Source organism: Capricornis sumatraensis, chromosome 6, assembly GCF_032405125.1.
Source record: "Capricornis sumatraensis isolate serow.1 chromosome 6, serow.2, whole genome shotgun sequence".
Lineage (NCBI taxonomy): Eukaryota > Metazoa > Chordata > Mammalia > Artiodactyla > Bovidae > Capricornis > Capricornis sumatraensis.
The window spans coordinates 13498388-13521149 of record NC_091074.1 but is presented as its reverse complement, the minus strand read 5'-3'; the positions used below and the strand labels follow the sequence as shown (position 1 = coordinate 13521149).

General features: G+C 41.5%; 1 protein-coding gene and 1 non-coding gene across 2 annotated transcripts in view; both read right to left on the bottom strand.

Annotated features, from left to right (window-relative positions):
* Positions 1 to 22762, bottom strand: part of GALNTL6 (polypeptide N-acetylgalactosaminyltransferase like 6) — a 1456655-nt gene that overhangs the window by 105360 nt on the left and 1328533 nt on the right. The window lies entirely within an intron of this gene.
* Positions 11509 to 11581, bottom strand: TRNAG-CCC (transfer RNA glycine (anticodon CCC)). Its single transcript has one exon. It is a non-coding gene; the product is annotated as a tRNA-Gly (tRNA).

The window sequence follows — 22762 nt, the reverse complement described above, 5'->3', positions numbered from 1 at the left end:
AGTTCTTTTGTTTTCATACCATGGATATCACCATGTACTTATTAATGTTTTTTCAGTCTTCTTGTAGCAATGCCTGTTTCAGTAGAGGGATCCATATCCTGACATGCTAGAGAGGAGCGTTTGGGTAATATTATGGGAACACAGTTCATCAGGGAACACAGAATGCCAGATTGTTCTGGCATTTCTCAGACCCCATATTTGTTCTGAAAGATGTGGTTTACATTTTTAAAAGACATGCCCTGGTGGCATGATATGCTGATATTCCTTTAAAAATTATGGCATTGTCATACTTCCATACCTAATTCTCAGAGAAAAGTTTTACATTTACAAATAACATGTCTTCTTGTGGATAACATAAATATTTTAAAACAGTGTTATTTTATCCATGAATGAGCCCAGTGTGTTGTTTTCATCATGTAGTTCGAATTGACTGAATAATTGAATGCTCGCCTTATTTTTTAATCACTTTTCAATATCAGCGGCAAGTTGGAATTTAGACACGAAGCATGTTAAATTGAATGGAGTTGCACGATTACAGTGATCGCACAGAATGTGAAATTAGTTTCAGTAAGAGACTGATAGTCAGGAGGATAATGAGGGAGCATTATCAGGTGTAAGATGACGCGTGATGTGCTCTAAGGAAATGGTGATCTAAATGTCAAGAAAAACATTGGTTAGCACATTCAGTTCCGTTCCGAAGCCTGCTCTCTCTCCAGTCTAACGTCTTCCTCTTCCCACCTGCTCTGCACATTCCCCCACCCCTGCCTGCCACTCTCTTAGTTCTGGCCTCTTTTCTGTTCTTTCAAAATGCCAGACACCCTCCCATCTTAGGGTGTTTGTCCTGGCTAGTCCCTCCAACTGGAATTCTCTCCCAGAACTCCCCATGGCTAACTCCTCATCTCTTTCAGATCTTCGCTCCAAGTGCTCTGGTCGCAAACACTGTTCCACCCTACACTGTTAACTTAGTGAGAGCCCTCACCACCCCGCTCTGCTTCTGCTCTGCAGCACCTAACACCTTCTAACGCAGCATGTATCTCACTTCTTCACTGTTGTTGGTGTTCAGTCGCCAAGTCACGCCCACCTCTTTGCGACCCCATGGACTGCAGCACACCAGGCTCCCCTGTCCTTCACTGCCTCCTGGAATTTGCTCAGATTCATGTCCATTGAGTTGGTGGTGCCATCCAACAATCTCATCCTCTGTCGCCCCTTTCTCCTCCTGCCCTCAATCTTTCCCAGCATTCGGGGTCTCTTCCAGTGAGTTGGCTCTTTGCTTCAGGTAGCCAAAGTATCACAGCCTTGGCTTCAGCATCAGTCCTTCCAATGAATATTCAGGGTTAATTTCCTTTCGGATTGACTGATTTGATCTCCTTGCAGTCCAAGGGACTCTCAAGAGTCTTCTCCAACACCACAGTTCAAAAGCATCAATTCTTCAGCGCTCAGCCTTCTATATGGTCCAGCTCTCACATCCATACATGACCACTGGAAAAACCATAGCTTTGACTATTATATGGACCTTTGTTGGCAAAGTGATGTTGCTGTTTTTTAATATGCTGTCTAGGTTTGATTTTTCTGTCTCTCTCTCTCCCTAACAACAGCAAGAATCTTTATGTCTTTTATTGAGTAATGTATCTAAGTACTAAGGACACTGCCTGACACATTGTGATGCTCTGTAAGTATTTGTTGAATGAGTACATGAAATACTGGCTTATTGATATAAAGTAGGGTCAATTTCAAACAATTGAGTTATTTAATGATAATCCACCATTTAGCTGCCACTGAAAATATAAGCTGTGGTCTCTAGTAACCTTAAATATAAGTTTCAAAGTAATTGAGAAAGAAGCATGCACCCCAGTGTTCACTGTATCGCTGTTTACCATAGCCAAGATGTGGAAACAACCTAAATGTGAATAGATAAAGAAGATGTGTACAAATGTACAATTGAATATTTGTTTTTATTGTTGTTCAGTTGCCAAGTCATGTTGGACTCTTCATGAACCCATGGACTGCAGCATGCCAGGCTTCCCTATCCCTCACTATCTCCTGGAGTTTACCCAAGTTCGTGTCCGTTGAATCTGTGATGCCATCCAACCATCTCATCCTCTGTCATCCTCTTCTCCTTTTGCCTTCAATCTTTCCCAGCATCAGGGTCTTTTCCAATGAGTCAGCTTTTTCCTTTTGGGGGTCAAAGTATTGGAGCTTCAGCTTCAGCATCAGTCCTTCCAAAGAGCATTCTCTTTAGGATTGACTAGTTTGATTTCCTTGCTTTCCAAGGGACTCTCAAGAGTCTTCACCAGCACCACAGTTTGAAAGCATCAATTCTTCTGCACTCTCTTCCACTCTTACGTCCGGACATGACTACTGGAGAGATCATAGCTTTGACTATATGGACCTTTGCTGGCCAAGTGATGTCTGCTTTTTAATACACTGTCTAGGTTTGTTATAGCTTTCATCCCAAGAAGCAATCATCTTCTAATATTGTGGTTGCAGTCACCATCTGCAGTGATTTTAGAGCCCAAGAAGAGGAAATCTATCATGCTTCCACTCTAGTTCCTTCCAGTTTAGCCTCTTTAGTTCCTCTTGGCTTTCTGCTATTTGAGTCATATCATCTGCATATCTGAGCTTACTGATATTTCTCCTGGCAATCTTGTTTCCACCTTGTAACTCATCCAGCCTGGCATTTCACATAATGTGCTCTGTGTGTAAGTTAAATAAACAGGGTGACAATAGACAACCTTGTTGTACTCCTTTCTCAATTTTGAACCAGTCAGTTGTTCTATGTGGGGATCTAACTGTTGCTTTTTGACCTGCATACAGGTTTCTCAGAAGACAAGTAAGATGGTCTGGTATTCCCAACTCTTGAAGGGTTTTCCACAGATTGTTATGATCCACACAGTCAAACACTTCAGTGTAGACAATGAAACAGAGGTAAATAATTTTCTGGAATTCCCTTGCTTTCTCTATGATCCAGTGAATGTTGGCAATTTGATCTCCGGTTCTTCTGTCTTTCCTAAACCCAGCTTGAACATCTGGAAGTTCTCGGTTCATGTACTGCTGAAGTCTAGCTTGGAAGATTTTGAGCATTACTTTACTAGCTTGGGAGATGACTGCAATTGTCCGATGGTTTGAATGTTGCTTAGTACTGTCCTTCTTGGGAACTGGGATGAGGATTGACCTTTTCCAGTCCTGTGGCCACTGCTGTGTTTCCCCAGTTTGCTAACATACTGAATAGCATCACCTTTTAGGATTCTAAGTGTCTCTGCTTGAATTCCATCACCTTCACTGGCTTTATTGGCTTCCTTCTGCTGCTGCTGCTGCTAAGTCGCTTCAGTCGTGTCTGACTCTGTGCAACCCCATAGATGGCAGCCCACCAGGCTCCTCCATCCATGGGATTTTCCAGGCAAGAGTACTGGAGTGGGGTGCCATTGCCTTCTCCGACTGGCTTCCTTAGGCCCGCTAACTTCACACTCCAGAATGTCTGGCTCTGGGTGAGTGACTACACCATCATGGCTCTCTGGGTTGTTAAGATCTTCTTTTGTACAGTTCTTCTATGTATTCTTTTCATCCTTTTTTGATCTCTTCTGCTTCTATTAGATCTTTACCATTTCTGTCCTTTATTGGGCTCATCTTTGGATGAAATATTCCTTTGATATTTCCGGTTTTCTTGAAGACACCTCTAGTCTTACCCATTCTGTTGTTTTCCTCTACTTCTTTGCACTGTTCATTGAATATTGCTAAATCATAAAAAATAATGAATTAATGCAATTTGCATCAACATGGGTGGACCTAGAGACTATCATGCTAAATGAAGTATATCAGACAGAGAAAGACAAATGTCATATGATATCACTCATATGTGGAACCTAGTTTTTAAAAAATGATAGAAATGAACTTATTTACAAAACTGAATCAGGGTTATGGATATTGAAAACAAATTTCCCGTTACTAGATGGGAAATGTGGGGAAGAGGGATAAATCAGAAACCTAGGATGAACACGTACACACCACTATATATAAAACAGATAATCAAGAAGGACCTACTATATATAGCACAGGGAAGTCTACTCAGTATTCTGTGATAATCTATAAGAGAAAAGAATCAGAATGAATATATGCATATCTATAACTGAATCACTTTGTTGTACGCCTGAAACTAACACAACATTGGTAATCAACTATACTCCCAGGTGGCACTAGTGGGAAGGAACCTGCTTGCCAATGCGGGGGACATAGGAGGTGTGGGTTGGATCCCTGGGTTGGGGAGATCCCTGGAGAAGGGCATGGCAACCTACTCCTGTATTCTTGCCTGGAGAATCCCATGGACAGAGGAGCCTGGTGGGCTACAGTCCATAGGGCTGCAAAGAGTCAGACATGACTGAAGTGACTTAGCACACACACACATACTCCAATAAAATTAAAATTAGAAAAGGTAATAAGCTATCTTGAGCTTATTTTCATTTGTAACTAGTTTATTAAGATGTGAAGAAGTGGTTGACATTAAAACTATACACATTTTAAATAAATAATAAGTATCTGGGTCTGGAAAATAGCTTTCTAGTTATGTGGTGTGACTTGGATGCGTTAAGTTTGAAAAACTTCTTAAGATTAGCTAATCAACTGCTTTACCATCTATCTGGAAATTAGGGTTGTTAACCTAAAAAGCTTTATTTTTAGTGTGTAGATATTGAAAAGGGCATGTCTGTTATTAAACTACTTTTTCAGGCTGGATGTTATAAAAGCTGCACTTTTTTGACCTGCCTTGATCTAAAAAGGGCAACAGTGGAAAGGTATGTGTACACCATTGCTCTGCTTTATTGTTAGAAACCTGGACTTTGAGGTTGTCCTTTGAGATTGAGAGGAAAGAAAGGATAGTTTATTTTGACCTTGCCTGACTCTCTTTTTCTATTTGTTGATCGCAATATAATAAAAGCAGAAACTGGGTAATGTATCCACAGTCTTTACTGAGGATGCGATGGTTTCTAGTCTCAAGAGGTGAGCTCTTGTTTTTGAGCCATCTACTTAAGATTTTTCAAAGTAAGAAATGCTCTGTTATGTTAGCGCAAAAGAAATCATGCCTTCACTATCTGCATTTAATGAGCTTCAAGAGGTCTGGGTGGGATGGTGGGGTTTCAGAGGGTATGCTGTTCAGAAGATCACTGTTTTTAAGACGTGATGTTTGTGTTCTCTGTAACAGTACACTCTTAAAAACAGTGATTGAGGTGGGACATAAAAACAGATATATTACCTTTTTGGTTTATTTGCAACATTAATTCTTGGGGAAGAAAGAATGGATTAGAATGCAAGAGTACTTCTTTAGGTGAAAATATTGGGTTGGCCAAAAAGTTCATTTCCATAAGATGTTATGGAAAAGCTCAAATGAAGTTTTTGGCCAACCCAGCACTATGGTTTAAAGACACAATCCCTGATTTCCCTAACTCATTATTCTATAACTTAGAAGGTGCAGTAGAAGCAAAGTGTTTGCTTTTTACCATTGTTTATATATGCCTCTTGGAAGGAATGATGCTAAAGCTGAAACTCCAGTACTTTGGCCACCTCATGTGAAGAGTTGACTCATTGGAAAAGACTTTGATGCTGGGAGGGATTGGGGGCAGGAGGAGAGGGGGACAACAGAAGATGAGATGGCTGGATGGCATCACTGACTCGATGGACGTGAGTCTGAGTGAACTCCGGGAGTTGGTGATGGACAGGGAGGCCTGGCGTGCTGCGATTCATGGGGTCGCAAAGAGTCAGACACAACTGAGCGACTGAACTGAACTGATATATGCCTCTGGATTTTAAGTCTATTGCTTTAATTTTCTGGCTTTACCATCTGCTAAAAACAAATAAAAGTTCCTTTAAAGCTCTTTAAGATTGGCTTTCTGTAGTGGAACAGCTTCTTTCCTTTAGAGAAATACCCAAATATTACAGCATAGTACTGTATAGCCAATTGGGTTAGCTGTGTACCTAGACCAACTTTGTTGGGTTTACAAACAAATTGGAGTTACATGCAAAAAGGTGAAATGGATGTCTGAGGAGGTCTTACAAATAGCTGAGAAAAGAAGAGACACTAAAGGCAAAGGAAAAAAGGAAAGGTATACCCATTTGAATGCAGAGTTCCAAAGAATAGCAAAGAGACAGAAGAAAGACTTTGTCAGTGATCAATGCAAAGAAATAGAGGAAAACAATAGAATGGGAAATACTAGAGATCTCTTCAAGAAAATTAGAGATGCCAAGGGAACATTAGGGAACATTTCATGCAAAGATGGGCATGATACAGGACAGAAGTGGTATGGACCTAACAGAAGCAGAAGATAATAAGAAGAGGGGGCAAGAATATACAGAACTATACAAAAAAAGATCTCCATGACCCAGATAACCATGATGATGTGATCACTCACCTAGGTCAGACATCCTGGAATGAAAAATCAAGTAGGCCTTAGGAAGCATCACTACAAACAAAGCTAGCGGAGGTGATGGAATGCCAATTGAGCTCTTTCAAATCCTAAAAGATGATGCTGTGAAAGTGCTACACTCAATATGCCAGCAAACTTGGAAAACTCAGCAGTGGCCACAGAACGGGGAAAGGTCAGTTTTCATTCCAATCCCAAAGAAAGGCAATGCCAAAGAATGCTCAAACTACTGCACAATTGCACTCATCTCCCATGCTAGTAAAGTAATGCTCAAAATTCTCCAAGCCAGGCTTCAACAGTATGTGAACCAGGAACTTTCAGATGTTCAAGATGGATTTAGAAAAGGCAGAGGAACCAGGGATCAAATTGCCAACATCTGCTGGATCATTGAGAAAGTAAGAGAGCTCCAGAAAAACATCTGCTTTATTGACTATGCTAAAGCCTTTGACTGTGTGGATCACAAGAAACTGTGGAAAATTCTTAAAGAGATGGGAATACCAGACCACATTACCTGCCTCCTGAGGAATCTGTATGCAGGTCAGGAAGCAAGAGAAAAGGAGTACATCAAGGCTGTATATTGTCACCCTACTTATTTAACTTCTATGCAGAGTACATCATGAGAAATGCTGGGCTGGAAGAAGCACAAGCTGGAATCAAGATTGCTGGGAGAAATATCAATAACTTCAGATGTGCAGATGATACCACCCTTATGGCAGAAAGTGAAGAGGAACTAAAAAGTCTCTTGATGAAAGTGAAAGAGGAGAGTGAAAATGTTGGCTTAAAACTCAACATTTGGAAAACTAAGATCATGGCATCTAGTCCCATCGCTTCATGACAAGTAGATGGGGAAACAATGGAAACAGTGAGAGATTTTATTTTTGGGGGGCTCCAAATCACCGCAGATGGTGATTTGGAAATAAAGACGCTTGCTCCTTGGAAGAAAAGCTATGACCAACTTAGACAGCATGCTAAAAAGCAGAGACATTACTTTGCCAACAAAGGTCCGTCTAGTCAAGGCTATGGTTTTTCCAGGAGTCATATATGGATGTGAGAGTTGGACTATAAAGAAAGCTGAGCACTGAAGAATTAATCCTTTTGAACTGTGGTGTTGGAGAAGGCCCTTGAGAGTCCCTTGGACAGCAAGCAGCCCATTCTAAAGGAAATGAGTCCTGAATATTCATTGGAAGGCCTGATGCTGAAGCTGAAACTCCAGTACTTTGGCCACCTGATACGAAGAACCGACTCATTGGAAAAGACCCTTATGCTGGGAAAGATTGAAGGCAGGGGAAGAAGGGGATGACAGAGGATAAGATGATTGGATGGCATCACTGACTCGATGGACATGAGTTTGAGTAAGCTCTGGGTGTTGGTGGTGGACAGGGAAGCCTGGCGTGCTGCAGTCCATGGGCTTGCAAAGAGCTGTACACGACTGAGCAACTGAACTGAACTGAATGCACTCTTGGAATGGTAGTCAATCATATGTAAAGGACTTACTGTATTGTCATTAGGATTTGGGCTTGGGAAGTGTATGGAGAGGTTTATTATTTTTTTTAATTTTCTATAATTATATCTCTTGAATTTTTGTGGGGAAGTGAACTAATACATTAAAGCGATTAGGTTTATTTCATTTTGCTAGTTAAGGAAAATGGCAACTGAAAAAAATACAAAAATTCTTAAAAATCTCAATATTAGAAGAAGACTTCAGTAGGAAGTTAAATTGATCTGAACACAGGTACTGAAGTCTTTGTATATTGGTGTATCTTGCTCTCTTTATGGCTATCTATAAACACGAAAATAAAATTAAATAGGGAATTAGGAAAGTGCCCGAAGACATAAAAGATGTAACAATGGAAGGAATTTAGACTTGCCGCTAGGCTTCTAGCCAATGGACATAAAATTTAACTTGAAACTGCTCTGTTTCACCTGAGGTACCTTTTGCTGGGTACATGAAATGAATCTCAAACTGGCTTGTGAGACATTTAGCAGCTGTTTCTGTTTATCTTTGAGTTTCTGAATGAGTTTGGAGTCATTTTAATATTTTCTTTAGAAGATCAATTCTGGGCATGTTGAATTAGAATGGTTATCTTTATGTCCTGTAGGCTCAATATCCTAGGGGAAGAAGCCCCATAGGAACATCTCCAGATATTTTCTTGTGTATGCGAGGTCACGTGGTGCACCATAAAAAGGCTTCTGTCACATTTTAGATACAAAACGCAAGTACACTTTGAGGTATTCGCAGACTCAGAAGTAAGGAGAGGTTTTTTTGATATAGCCGTCTCATAAAAGCAATGAGGAGGTGTATAAAATATTTTAGAATCGTCCTTGGCATAAACAGGATTGCTAATGAGTACATTTTATCAGGCTGAATTTATTTCTAACAAAATCATTTGTACAAAGCATCATCAGGAGAGTTTATATAGAGATAGCTTAAGGGAAAAACAGATGAGATTGAGTCATACCCTTCTAGGAAGTCAGGTAAACTATTTCAGGAGTATAAATTAAACGCTCTGGGAGGTTTTTGACTTTCGGACAACTGTGGAGAAAGTGAGAAATGTTTATTGATTAAAGCTGTAGTTTCACTGCCACCGTGCTGGAGGCCTGACTTGGGAACGAGCGTGTGAAGGCCGAGGGAGCAGCTTGGGGTCAGGGAGCTGGGAACAAGCCTCGCCATTTGGGATGCTAGTGTGTCACAGTTGGGCAGGTTCTTCTGTGAATCTGTGGGTCCTGTGACACATGGAACATTCCCTACACACGGGGCCACAGTGATGGCGGCATCAGAGACACTCAGGGCTGGAGGAGTAAGAGGACAGGGCCAAGAAGCACTGCACCGCACCCCATCACCCACCTTGGGTTGCTCAGCTGTGTTTTACTCTTTGTGCCCCCGTGGACTGTAGCCTGCCAGGCTCCTGTGTGCATGGGATTCTCCAGGCAAGCATACTGGAGTGGGTTCCTATTCCTTTCTCCAGGGGATATTCTGGACCCAGGGATCAAACCCACATCTCCTGCACTGCAGGCAGATTCTTTACCACTGAACCACCTGGGAAGCCCTCTACCTTGCGTACAGATGCAAATACTGGGTCGGCCAAAAAGTTTGTTCAGGTTTCTGTACCATGTTATGGGAAAACCATAGCAAACATTTTGGCCGGCCCAATATTTTAAAACCATTAATCCCAAATATAACCATTTTCCTCTGGAGCTCCTACCTTGTAATATTGGCCAGTTGAACTTTTACTACTTACCAACATTAGAAATTTTCCTGTTTATTCACTTATTTATTTATGATCTGTCTCTCTTCAGACTAAATTTTATGAAATAGAGAACTTGTCACTTCTCTTGACAATTACATTCTCAGTGTCTGGCATACAATAGGCTCTCAGTAAATATTTCCTGGGTATGTGAATACATCTGTGAGAACATACATCTGTCTGCATATGGAGCTAATATTGTCATTTTATAAGTGTGTACATTATACTATGTGACATGTTCTATATATGAATTATTAAACATAAGTAACAAAATTTACCTCCCCTCCATATTTATTTTTACACGTCTATACCTTGCCCTTTTTCCTTTAATAGTAATATGTAATATTATAATAATATGTAATATAATAGTGCATAATATAATATAATAATATCCAGTGATAATTAGTAAAAATATAACTGCTGCATTCTTTTCAAAAGCTATAGTGTAGTTCGTAGTATAGGTAAATAATGATTAGTTAGTACACTAGGATGTGTGTTCAGTCACTCAGTCTTGTCTGACTTTTTGCAGCCCCATGGACTGTAGCCCGCCAAGTTCATCTGTATATGGGATTTCCTAGGCAGGAATACTGGAGTGGGTTGCCATTTCCTTCTCCAGAGGATCTTCTTGACCCGGGGATCAAAATTGCGTCTCTTAGGTCTCCTGCATTGGCAGGTAAAATCTTTACTGTTTGAGCTGTGGGGAAAGCCCTAGGATGGATATTTGTATTTTTTTCATTTTTCATCAATAAAAACAATATTGAGATAAATATCCATGTGCACATGTCATTTCAAACACAGGATTCATCTTTATTTTTTTTCCAGATAAGTAGTTGTGTCACACTATTTATTGAGGAATCTTCTGTCTTCCTTTTGATTTGAAATGTTTATTTCATCTTATGCTAAATTCCCATATTATCTGGGTCTATTCAAATTCTCTGCCATAGATATCTCTCATTTCTATGTTTGATTATCTATTTTAGCCCCCTATTATTTTCCCCCCAGAATTTTTTTATTCTGTTTTCCATTATGAATTAAAAGCATAACTAGTTCCCTGTTTAACACCCCCACCATCACCCAAAATTCATGTTACCATTTTTACTGGGGTGGCATTAAAATATGAGTATACTTACGGAGGAGGTCTCCCTGATAACTCAGACAGTAAGGGAATCCCGCCTGCAATGCAGGATACCTGGGTTCTATCCCTTGGTTGGGAAGATCCCCTGGAGAAGGGCATGGCAACCACCCCAGTATTGTTGCCTGGGAAATCCCATGGACAGAGGAGACTGGTGGGCTACAGTCCATGGGTTAAAAAGAGTTGGACACCACTGAGTGACTAAGCACACAGCACACACATATTTAGGGGAGAACTGGCTTCATTATGAATTTTCATTTACTCAAGGCTTTTTGTATATCCCTCAGTAGAATTATAACATTTCTTCCTAGAGATATAGACTTTATCTATATCTCTATCTCTATTTGGTTTTTCCCTACTGTTGTAAATAGTGATTTCCCTTAGGTGGTTGTTTGCATATATAAAGCTATTATTTTCTGTATATTTACACAGACATACACAGACACGTTTAATCTAAGCAACTTACTGAATTTCTTATTATTCATAGTAGTTTTTCAGTTGGTTCAACTTGAATTGCTCAGGTAGGTATATGGTAATACTATTTGCAATTAATGAAAAATCTCTCTCCTCCTTTCCAGTTATTATATCTCTTATATTATCTCTTGTCTAACTGAATTGACTGCTATCTTCAGAATAATCTTTTTAGAAATGATTTATCTATTTGGCTGCTCTGGGTGTTAGTTGCGGCATGTGGGATCTTTTAATTGTGGCATGTGGTATCTAGTTCCCTGACCAGGAATCGAACCCAGGCCCTCTGCATTGGGAGCACAGAGTCTTAGCCACTGGACCATCAGGGAAGTCCTTGTAATAATCTTAAATTACGTGAAATCAGCTAATGGGGAAATTCCTAGAACTGTACTAATTTTGGTATGTTAGCCTTTGAACAGTTACTCTGTTGTGTGGTCTTTATTATTTTTAATGCTAGTATTTATATGTGTCTGCACTTTTCTGATTTTGTGTATGTGTGTATGTGTGTGTAATCTTGGTCAGGTTTTGTTGTCAATGTTATTCTAGCTGTATAACCAATTTGAAATATATCTTTTTTGTTATTAGAGAACAGTTTTTAAAGACCATTGTGGGATGTGTTCCTTCAAAGTTTGAAGGAAACAGACTTTGGTCTGGTGCTTTATTTTTCATCAGAGGTAGCTCTTTGACAATTTTCTATATTTCTTCTATGGCTATTGGGCAGTGCCAGTAGGCTGAAATTCTGAAATGGACCCCAGATTCCCACTCCATGGTATTAATGTCCTTGTATAATAATCTCTTCCCTTTGAGAATAGGAAGGTGTGTGAGTGTGATGGTTTCATCGCTTGATTTAGGTGATGTTATGACAAAGAAGAGGTGGCAAGAATAGATAGAAGAACTGTGCAAAAAAGATCTTCACGACCCAGATAGTCATGATGATGTGATCACTAATCTAGAACCAGACATCTTGGAATGTGGAGTCAAGTGGGCCTTAGAAAGCATCACTATGAACAAAGCTAGTGGAGGTGATGGAATTCCAATTGAGCTGTTTCAAATCCTGAAAGATGATGCTGTGAAAGTGCTGCACTCAATATGCCAGCAAATTTGGAAAACTCAGCAGTGGCCACAGGACTGGAAAAGGTCAGTTTTTATTCCAATCCCAAAGAAAGCCAATGCCAAAGAATGCTCAAACTACCACACAATTGCACTCATCTCACATGCTAGTAAAGTAATGCTCAAAATTCTCCAAGCTAGGCTTCAGCAATACCTGAACCATGAACTCCCTGATGTTCAAGCTGGTTTTAGAAAAGGCAGAGGAACCAGAGATCAACTTGCCAACATCCGCTGGATCATAGAAAAAGCAAGAGAGTTCCAGAAAAACATCTATTTCTGCTTTATTGACTATGCCAAAGCCTTTGACTGTGTGGATCACAAGAAACTGTGGAAAATTCTGAAAGAGATGGGAATACCAGACCACCTGACCTGCCTCTTGAGAAATCTGTATGCAGGCCAGGAAGCAAGAGTTAGAACTGGCCATGGAACAACAGACTGGTTCCAAATAGGAAAAGGTGTACGTCAAGGCTGTATATTGTCACCCTGATTATTTAACTTCTATGCAGAGTACATCATGAGAAACGCTGGACTGGAAGAAACACAAGCTGGAATCAAGATTGCCAGGAGAAATATCAATAACTTCAGATATGCAGATGACACCACACTTATGGCAGAAAGTGAAGAGGAACTAAGAAGCCTCTTGATGAAAGTGAAAGAGGAGAGCGAAAAATTTGGCCTAAAGCTCAAGATTCAGAAAACGAAGATCATGGCATCTGGTCCCATCACTTCATGGGAAATAGATGGGGAAACAGTGGAAACAGTGTCAGACTTTATTTTTGGGGGCTCCAACATCACTGCAGATGGTGACTGCAGCCATGAAATTAAAAGACGCTTACTCCTTGGAAGAAAAGTTATGACCACCCTAGATAGCATATTCATTACTTTGCCGACTAAGGTCCATCTAGTCAAGGCTATGGTTTTTCCTGTGGTCATGTATGGATGTGAGAGTTGGACTGTGAAGAAGGCTGAGTGCCGAAGAATTGATGCTTTTGAACTGTGGTGTTGGAGAAGACTCTTGAGAGTCCCTTGGACTGCAAGGAGATCCAGCCAGTCCATTCTGAAGGATATCAACCCTGGGATTTCTTTGGAAGGAATGATGCTAAAGCTGAAGCTCCAGGACTTTGGCCACCTCATGCGAAGAGTTGACTCATTGGAAAAAACTCTTATGCTGGGAGGGATTGGGGGCAGGAGGAGAAGGGGACGACTGAGGATGAGATGGCTGGATGGCATCACGGACTCGATGGACGTGAGTCTGAGTGAACTCCGGGAGATGGTGATGAACAGGGAGGCCTGGCGTGCTGCGATTCACGGGGTCGCAGATTCGGACATGACTGAGTGACTGAACTACTACTATGACAAAGATGAAAGGGTTTTGTGCATATAATCATGGTCCTAGTTTAGTTGACTTTGAGTTAATCTTGAGAGTCCCTTGGACTGCAAGGAGATCAAACCAGTCAATCTTAAAGGAAATCAACCCTGAATATTCATTGGAAGGACTGATGCTGAAGCTGAAGCTCCAATACTTTGGCCACCTGATTCGAAGAGCTGACTTACTGGAAAAGACCCTGATCTTAGGAAAGATTGAAGGGGAAAGGAGGAGGAGACACAGAGGATGAGATGGTTGGATGGCATCACTGACTCAATAGTCATAAGTCTGAGCAAACTCCGGGAGATAGCAAAGGACAGGGAAGCCTGGTGTGCTGCAGTCCATGGGGTCACACAGGGTCTGACATGACTTAGCAACTGAAGTGCAGTTAATCAGAAGGGAGATTGTCCTGGGAGGCCTGACCTCACAAGTGGGTCTAAAAAGCCCTTCCTGATGGCAGAAATATGGGGATGTGAAGTGTGAAGAAGAAATTTGCCCTGTTATGAGAGGACCAGGGAGGATACCACAAGGTGAGCACCAGAGTGGGGCCTCTCGCTGGTGAAAGTCCTGTCCAGACAACAACCAGCAATACCCTGGGGGCTCTGTCCACAGCCACAGAGATGGGTCCTGCCAACACGCTGGGTGAACTTGGAATCGGATCTTTGCTGGCCGAGCTTCCAGAGAGGGATGGAGCTGGCCGAAAATTTGATCTCCGCCTTGTGAGCTCCTTAGCAGAGGCCCTGTTGAGAGATCCTGGATTAAGATCCAGAGGCTGTGGGAAAATCCTGTTATTTTAAGTCAATAAGTTTCTGGCAATTTGTTATGTAGCGGTAGAAAATGAATAGAGTCAGTTCAGAATTTTTTTGGAAGTCAGTGTTGTCATTTATATTTGGTTAAAAATCATCCATTTCCCCCATAATCTTAATTTTATTTGCATAGAATTGAGCAGAGTAATCTCTTATGATTATTTAAATTTCTAAAATTTCTGTTTTTTTAATCCATTAAAAAATTTCATTTTGCCTTTTGAAGTTTGGTTGATTTACAATGTTGCGTTAAGTGTACAGCACAGTGATTGTTATATATATATGTATATTTATTCTTTTTCAGATTCTTTCCCATTATAGTTTATTATGAAATATTGAGTAGAGTTCCTTGTGCTATACAGTAGGTCCCTATTGGTTATCTATTTTATATACAGTGATGTGTATATGTCAATCCCAAACTCCTAATTTATCTCTCCCCTACTTTCCTCTTTGTTAACCATAAGCTTATTTCCTGTGTCTTTGAGTCTGCTTCTGTTTTGCAGATAAGTTCATTTGTACCCCTTTTTTTAGATCCCACATATAAGCAATATCACATGATGTTTGTCTTTCACTCTCTAACTTACTTAGTATCATGATCTCTAGGTCCATCCATGTTGGTCAGACAGCATTATTTTATTCTTTTTTTGTGACTGATTAATATTCTATTGTGCATAGGTACCACATTGTCTTTATCCATTCATCTGTCAGTGGGACATTTAGGTTGTTTCAGAATCTATATATGGTGGTGGTGGTGGTGGTGGTTTAGTTGCTAAGTCGTGTCCAACTCTTGCGACCCCATGGATGGTAGCCTGCCAGGCCCCTTTGTCCATGGGGATTCTCCAGGCAAGAATACTGGAGTGGGTTGCCATGCCCTCCTCCAGGGGATCTTCCCAACCCAGGGATCGAACCCAGGTCTCCCGCATTACAGGTGGATTCTTTTCCAGCTGAGCCGCCAGGCAAGCCCAAGAATACTGGAGTGGGTAGCCATTCCTTTCTCCAGCGGATCTTCCTGACTCAGGAATTGAACTGGGATCTCCTGCATTGCAGGTAGATTCTTTACCAGCTGAGCTACCAGGGAAGCCCCACTTTTAACTTGGTTCATTTTAATTTCATTTTGTTCCTTTTTCTCAGTCTTATACTTTATGTCCCTCTCTCTTTTCAGTACATTTCTTTTTCTTTCATGTTGCTTTCAATGTGACCATTTTGGGGCTTTGTTTTTCATTATATCCCAATTGCTGCTGCTTATTTTTTATCTCCTGCTTTCTTTCAATAGTTTGCCTAACCTCAGCAAACTCAGCATATCACATCGTTTCACAGAATCAGTGACTTCATTAACCTCTTTGAAGAATTTATAATAATGTATAGCAGCATGGTTTTGATGACCATTCCTGATCTTTTCTTCCTTTTTTTCTTACGATATTTTAATATGTTATTTCCTTGAAAAGGTTATAATTAATCTTTGAGTAGGGTGTGTCCTTCTTAACAATGACAGTAAGCATTCATTTAATGACACAGAATTTTGTGTGTGAGGGAATTCATTTAGCCTTTATTGGCTGCACCCAACAAGAACTAGCTGCTGTAGGGCTACTTGGATATTGAATATTTTTCCTCCATTCTGCCTCACTAACAGCCTGCTTCCTGCAAATATGGCTGCTCTGTATAGCCCTCCTGAGACCTGTCCCCAGTCTGCCATGCACTGCCTCTCTTTGGTGCCAGACTCAATTCAGAGATGCTCTGGCCACCAGCAGTCATTCCTGATGCTACTATTTCAAACAAGTGCTTGTTGGTTTTCTCCTTAGGATTTCCCCCCCATACGTTGAGGAACTGAGATCTGGTGACTTTAAGTGAGATTTGTAGCTGGTCATTCCGTCTTCCCTTGCTCCTGGTTTACCATCAATTAAAAAAAAAAACTATTATTTTTTAAAAGTGCATTTTGCTTTTTGGCTGTGCTGGGTCTTCATTGCTGGGTGAGCTTTCCCCCATTGTGGAGAGAGGGGGATGCTTTCTTGCCGCAGTGCATGGACTTCTCATTGTGATGGCTTCTCTTGTTGTGGAGCAACGGCTCTAGAGTGTGTAGGCTTCAGTAGCTGAGGCTCCCAGGCTCTGGAGCACAGGCTCAACAGTTGTGCCCCATGTACTTAGTTGCTCCACAGCATGTGGGATCTTTCTGGACCAGGGACTGAACCTGTGTCTCCTGCATTGGCAGGCAGATTCTTTACCTCTGAGCCACCAGGGAAGCCCCAATTTATCATCAATGAATTGATATTTTTCAAAAAACTAATTTTTGTTATTATTATATTTTCCTTAATGAAGACTTTATGATTGGTTGCACCACATGGTTTATGGGATCATAGTTCCCTGACCAGGAATCAGACCTGTGCCCCCTGCCTTGGAAGCACAGAGTCTTAACTGCTGGATCACCAGGGAAAGCCCAGCACTGAATTGATCTTACTGCATATGATAATTTCCTTATACACTGTGGTTGGGGGTAAGATATCTGATACTTTTGTCAAGAGTAGGCTTTTTTTTTGGTTCCTGTTTCATATTCTTTTTTGTTGTTGCTGTGAGTGTTCTATAAGAACAGACCTTTCTTTTCCAGTTTAAAAGTGTAAATTATAATTGTATAATATTCAATTGTTGAACCATAAATACACTTAAAAGTTTTTTGATGGCTACATACTATGTTAAGTGTTACGTAAATGTTTGTCACTCTGTTATGTCCGACTCTGTGATCGTATGGACTGTAGCCCACCAGGCTCCTCTGTCCATGGGGTTCTCCAGACAAGAATACTGGAGTGGGCTGTCATTCCCTTCTCCAGGGGATCTTCCCAACCCAGGGGTCAAACCTGGGTGTCCTACATTGCAGGCCAATTCTTTACCATCTGAGTCACCAAGAAAGCCCAATGTACTATGATGGGAAGCTTTAAATTTAGCTTAGTGAGGTTATCAATTTTGATTTTCTGAGTGCAAATAATTAAAATCCATGTTTGTTCTTGAGAAGCTCTGTAATGAGACTAAGCTCTAGGCTATACAGTTTCCTGCACTCTAGCAAATTCCAAATTAATGGCTGTTCAGTTCAGTTCACTTCAGTCGCTCAGTCGTGTCTGACCCCATGAATTGCAGCATGCCAGGCCTCCCTGTCCATCACCAACTCCCAGAGTTCACTCAGACTCGTGTGCATCGAGTCCGTGATGCCATCGAGCCATCTCATCCTCTGTCGTCCCCTTCTGCTCCTGCCCCCAATCCCTCCCAGCATCAAAGTCTTTTCCAATGAGTCAACTCTTCTCATGAGGTGGCCAAAGTACTGGAGCTTCAGCTTTAGCATCATTCCTTCCAAAGAAATCCCAGGGTTGATCTCCTTCAGAATGGACTGGTTGGATCTCCTTGCAGTCCAAGGGACTCTCAAGAGTCTTCTCCAACACCACAGTTCAAAACCATCAATTCTTCGGCACTCAGCCTTCTTTACAGTCCAACTCTCACATCCATACATGACCACAGGAAAAACCATAGCCTTAACTGGATGGACCTTAGTTGGCAAAGTAATGTCTCTGCTTTTGAATATACTGTCTAGGTTGGTCATAACTTTTCTTCCAAGGAGTAAGTGTCTTTTAATTTCATGGCTGCAGTCACCATCTGCAGTGATTTTGGAGCCCCCCAAAATAAAGTCTGACACTGTTTCCACTGTTTCCCCATCTATTTCCCATGAAGTGATGGGACCAGATGCCATGATCTTCATTTTCTGAATGTTGAGCTTTAAGCCAACTTTTTCACTCTCCTCTTTCACTTTCATCAAGAGGCTTTTTAGCTCCTCTTCACTTTCTGCCATAAGTGTGGTGTCATCTGCATACCTGAGGTTATTGATATTTCTCCTGGCAATCTTGATTCCAGCTTGTGTTTCTTCCAGTCCAGCGTTTCTCATGATGTACTCTGCATAGAAGTTAAATAATCAGGGTGACAATATACAGCCTTGATGTACTCCTTTTCCTATCTGGAACCAGTCTGTTGTTCCATGTCCAGTTCTAACTCTTGCTTCCTGACCTGCATACAGATTTCTCAAGAGGCAGGTTAGGTGGTCTGGTATTCCCATCTCTCTCAGAATTTTCCACAGTTTACTGTGATCCACACAGTCAAAGGCTTTGGCATAGTCAATAAAGCAGAAATAGATGTTTTTCTGGAACTCTCTTGCTTTTTCTATGATCCAGCGGATGTTGTCAATTTGATCTCTGGTTCCTCTGCCTTTTCTAAAACCAGCTTGAACATCAGGGAGTTCACGGTTCAGGTATTGCTGAAGCCTGACTTGGAGAATTTTGAGCATTACTTTACTAGCATGTGAGATGAGTGCAATTGTGCGGTAGTTTGAGCATTCTTTTGCATTGCCTTTGTTACCTTGTTTGAATAAAAAGCTGAGTGTGCTATACTCAGTGATTAGTCTCTATTGTGTACATGCAAATCTTATTGAATAGCCATTGCATTTTAAAGACAGTAAAAAATTAAATTTTACATTAAATCATAACAGGAGTTGTCAGCCCCCATATTGGATAAAATTCAGTTGGAAAGAAACTGCATTTCTTTTTTAAAGTGGTTTCAGGGAATTAGAGTAGCCACTTCCGCACAGAGGACATAAAATCTATTTTTTTTTTCCAGCTAAGAGAAATTAGGTTAATGATTTGTAGAGCAAGCCTGAATTCTGCTCCTTGCTTTGATATTAACTAGGTAATGGCCTGCCTCTGCAGTTATGAAATAGAAATTATATTTTTACCTTGCATTAGTGTTGAATGGAATAAGAAGTTAAATTCAATGACCTTTAAATGCTAAGTCACTATTTTTTCCTGCTAAAGGGCCAAATAACAGATATTATTGGTATAGGAAGACTAGAATGGCCAGGACTTTGGGACACAGGTAGCTCCATGTGAAGCTTTTAAAAATCAGAAAGGGATGCAGAATAAATGGATGGCATCTATTAAAATCTCAGGCATATTTTAGTCTCTTTGAGCTGATGTGTTTATTTCTGTGTGGCAGTATTAAGTATTCTCTTTGTTATGTTCAGTGTGTTTTCCATCTTCTATTTTTTTCTCTGGGGACATTTTCTTCCTAGTCACATTCACATAGATCAAAGATTCAGAGAAACCCTCCAGGCTTATTTTAGGACTGTTTCCCCCTACCCCCCATGTTAGAGACATTACTTTGCCCACAAAGGTCCCTATAGTCAAAGCTATGGTTTTTCCAGTAGTCATGTATGAATGTGAGAGTTGGACCATAAGGAAGGCTGAGTGCCAAAGAATTGATGCTTTTGAACTGTGGTGCTGGAGAACACTCTTGAGAGTCCCTTGGACAGCCAGAAGATCAAACCAGTCAATCCTAAAGGAAGTCAACCCTAAATATTCATTGGAAGGACTGATGCTAAAGCTGAAGCTCCAATACTTTGGCCACCTGATGCAAAGAGCTGACTCATTGGGAAAGACCCTGATGCTGGGGAAAATTGAGGGCAAGAGAAGGGAGCAACAGAGGATGAGATGGTTGGATGGCATCACTGACTCAATGGACATGAGTTTAAGCAAACTCGGGGAGATAGTGTTGGACAGAGAAGCCTGCTGTGCTGCAGTTCATGGGGTCACAAAGAGTTGGACATGATTTATCGACTGAACAACAACAGCAGAGAGTCTACACAAGATGGGGCCCGAGGGAAGGGAACAGAAGTGACAGCCTGCAAACAGGATTGAGAGCTGCTCTGTAGGACGAGTGTGCAGCATGGAAGGTCACACGGAAGGGCACAGAGGCTGCCCTCACCCTGCCTCATCACTGCATGACACTGCCTGCTCAATTACCTGGGTGCACCTGTAAGCCCCCTGGACAGAGGGCAGGGAGCTGGGGCACCTGTGTGAGGACAAGGTCGCAAGGGGAGCGCCTCATCCCAGACCTGAACCCAGGAGCTGGGCGATTTGCCTCTGTATGGAGACAGCAATGCCCCTGCCCTTGCAACATGAGCTTTCCCTGACTCTTATGAGACTGAGAGCTTTTGACAGCAAGGTCTGAATCTGCTCAATCAATTTAATGTCTAAACCATCACTCTAGTCATTCAGCAAACATAGCAAATAGCGTTCATATTAGGAGGACCTACGCTGGATACAGGCTATACTGGATCCACCTGGAATCCTTGGCTCACAATTGTGTGCTTCTCTCAAAGGCAATTGGGATTTCCCTGGCGGTCCAGTGGTTAGGACCTCACCTTCCAATGTAGGAGGTGCAGGTTTGATCCCTGGTCAGGGAGCTATGACCCCACAAGCCTCACAGCCAAAAATCCAGAGCATAAACAACAGAAGCAATATTGTAATAAATTCAATAAAGACTTTAAAAATGGTCCACATAAAAAAAATCTTTAAAAAAGAGCCCAAAGGCAGTGCATTTCTTCCCAAAGGGGATTATGCTAGTTAAAAAAATTATAATTATGTAATTTGATGATGTACCATTTGAACTGATGAAATATTGTTATGGAAAGAGTTGTTGCTCAGATCAAAACTAATTTGAGGAGCTTAAAAGATGGAATTGTTTAAAAATTGCTGTCAAATCAGTCCGGGTGAAGGAATACTAAAGAGTCAGGTAAAAATCATAAGAAAATCAGAAGGGTTCTATGACTGCATGAAGATAGCTTCAGGTTCTCATTTCAGTTTTTTTAAAGTCTTTATTGACTTTGTTACAATATTGCTTCTGTTTTATGTTTTGTGTTTTTGGTCACAAGGCATGTGGAATCTTAGCTCTCTAACCAGGGATCAGACCAGTGTCCCCTGCATTGGAAGGTGATGTCTTAACCCTGGACCCCTAGGGAAGTCCCTCTCATTTCAGTTTAGAGGAGCCCAGGCTGGGACTCCTGGTGGATGCAAAGTGGATGTGGTCCAGGCATCTCCAGTTTACCCCGACTCAGGGACCCAAATGCAGAAGGAACAGCGTTGGCTTCTCTTGCCTTGGAAGACTGTGAATAAATGTGCATTTGTACTTTGGAGGAGGCTTTTTTGGGCTGTGCTGGGTCTCTGATGCCGCATGGGCTTTTCTCTAGTTGTGGTGGGCAGAGGCCACTGGCCCCTGCAGTGCGTGGGCTCCTTGTTGAGGTGGCTTCTCTGGTGGAGCATAGGCTTTAGAGGGCCCGAGCTCAGTAGCTGGGGATCTCAAGAGCACAGGCTCAGTAGTTGTGGCGTATGGGCTTAATTGCTCCACAGCATGTGGGATCTTCTTGGATCAGGCATCAAACCCACATCCCCTGCACTGGCAGGCAGTTTCCTAACCACTGAGCCATCAGGGACACCCTAGAGGAGATTCTTAACCTAAGTTTTTTTGTGCTTTTCTGCTTTATTTGATGTTTATGTTTAACGGGTGAAATACCCATCTCAGTTGTACTTGACCTGAAGGCTCATACTGGGCTTTCTGGCATGTTTCCGCAGGGTCTAGCTCGCAGGGCACATGGATTCACAGTGAAGGTTTCTGTTTAATATTTCAGAGGGAATAACCCAGACAGACTTTCAGGAACAGAACAAAATCTGGTTAGTTAAAATCTCGACAATAAACAAGGACAGTGATAGATGGATGTGTTTCCATCTTTTCTGGGAAGGAAAGGAAAGCACTCCTTCAGCTGGTTTGCAGTGTAGCTGGAGACAGGTGAGGCAGACAATTGAGGGAAAGTTTCATGGTTTATGATTCAGTACACTAATTTGATTTGTGAGGTTCTTAGGAGCAATTATGAACTTTTAGGAGGGGAAAATAAAGCGACTTGGGGAATTAAATGAGTAAAAACTGAAGATCAGTTGAAAGAGGAGAAAAGAACAGGGAGGGAGGCTGGTGAAGAGGTTCCTGTGTGTATTCTTAAGTTATTTCTGTGAATATGGAAATAACATATATTCCAAACAATACTGAGAAATTGGAATCAATTAATTCTCCAGGTGGCAACTGGAGAGCATTTTTTTTTCACATTTATCTTTGAATCTCTGGAGCTTAGCCCAGAGTTGGCACGTTGTAATGATGCTAAAGCTGAAACTCCAGTACTTTGGCCACGTCATGTGAAGAGTTGACTCATTGGAAAAGACTCTGATGCTGGGAGGGATTGGGGGCAGGAGGAGAAGGGGACGACAGAGGATGAGATGGCTGGATGGCATCACTGACTCGATGGACGTGAGTCTGAGTGAACTCTGGGAGTTGGTGATGGACAGGGAGGCCTGGCGTGCTGCGATTCATGGGTTCGCAAA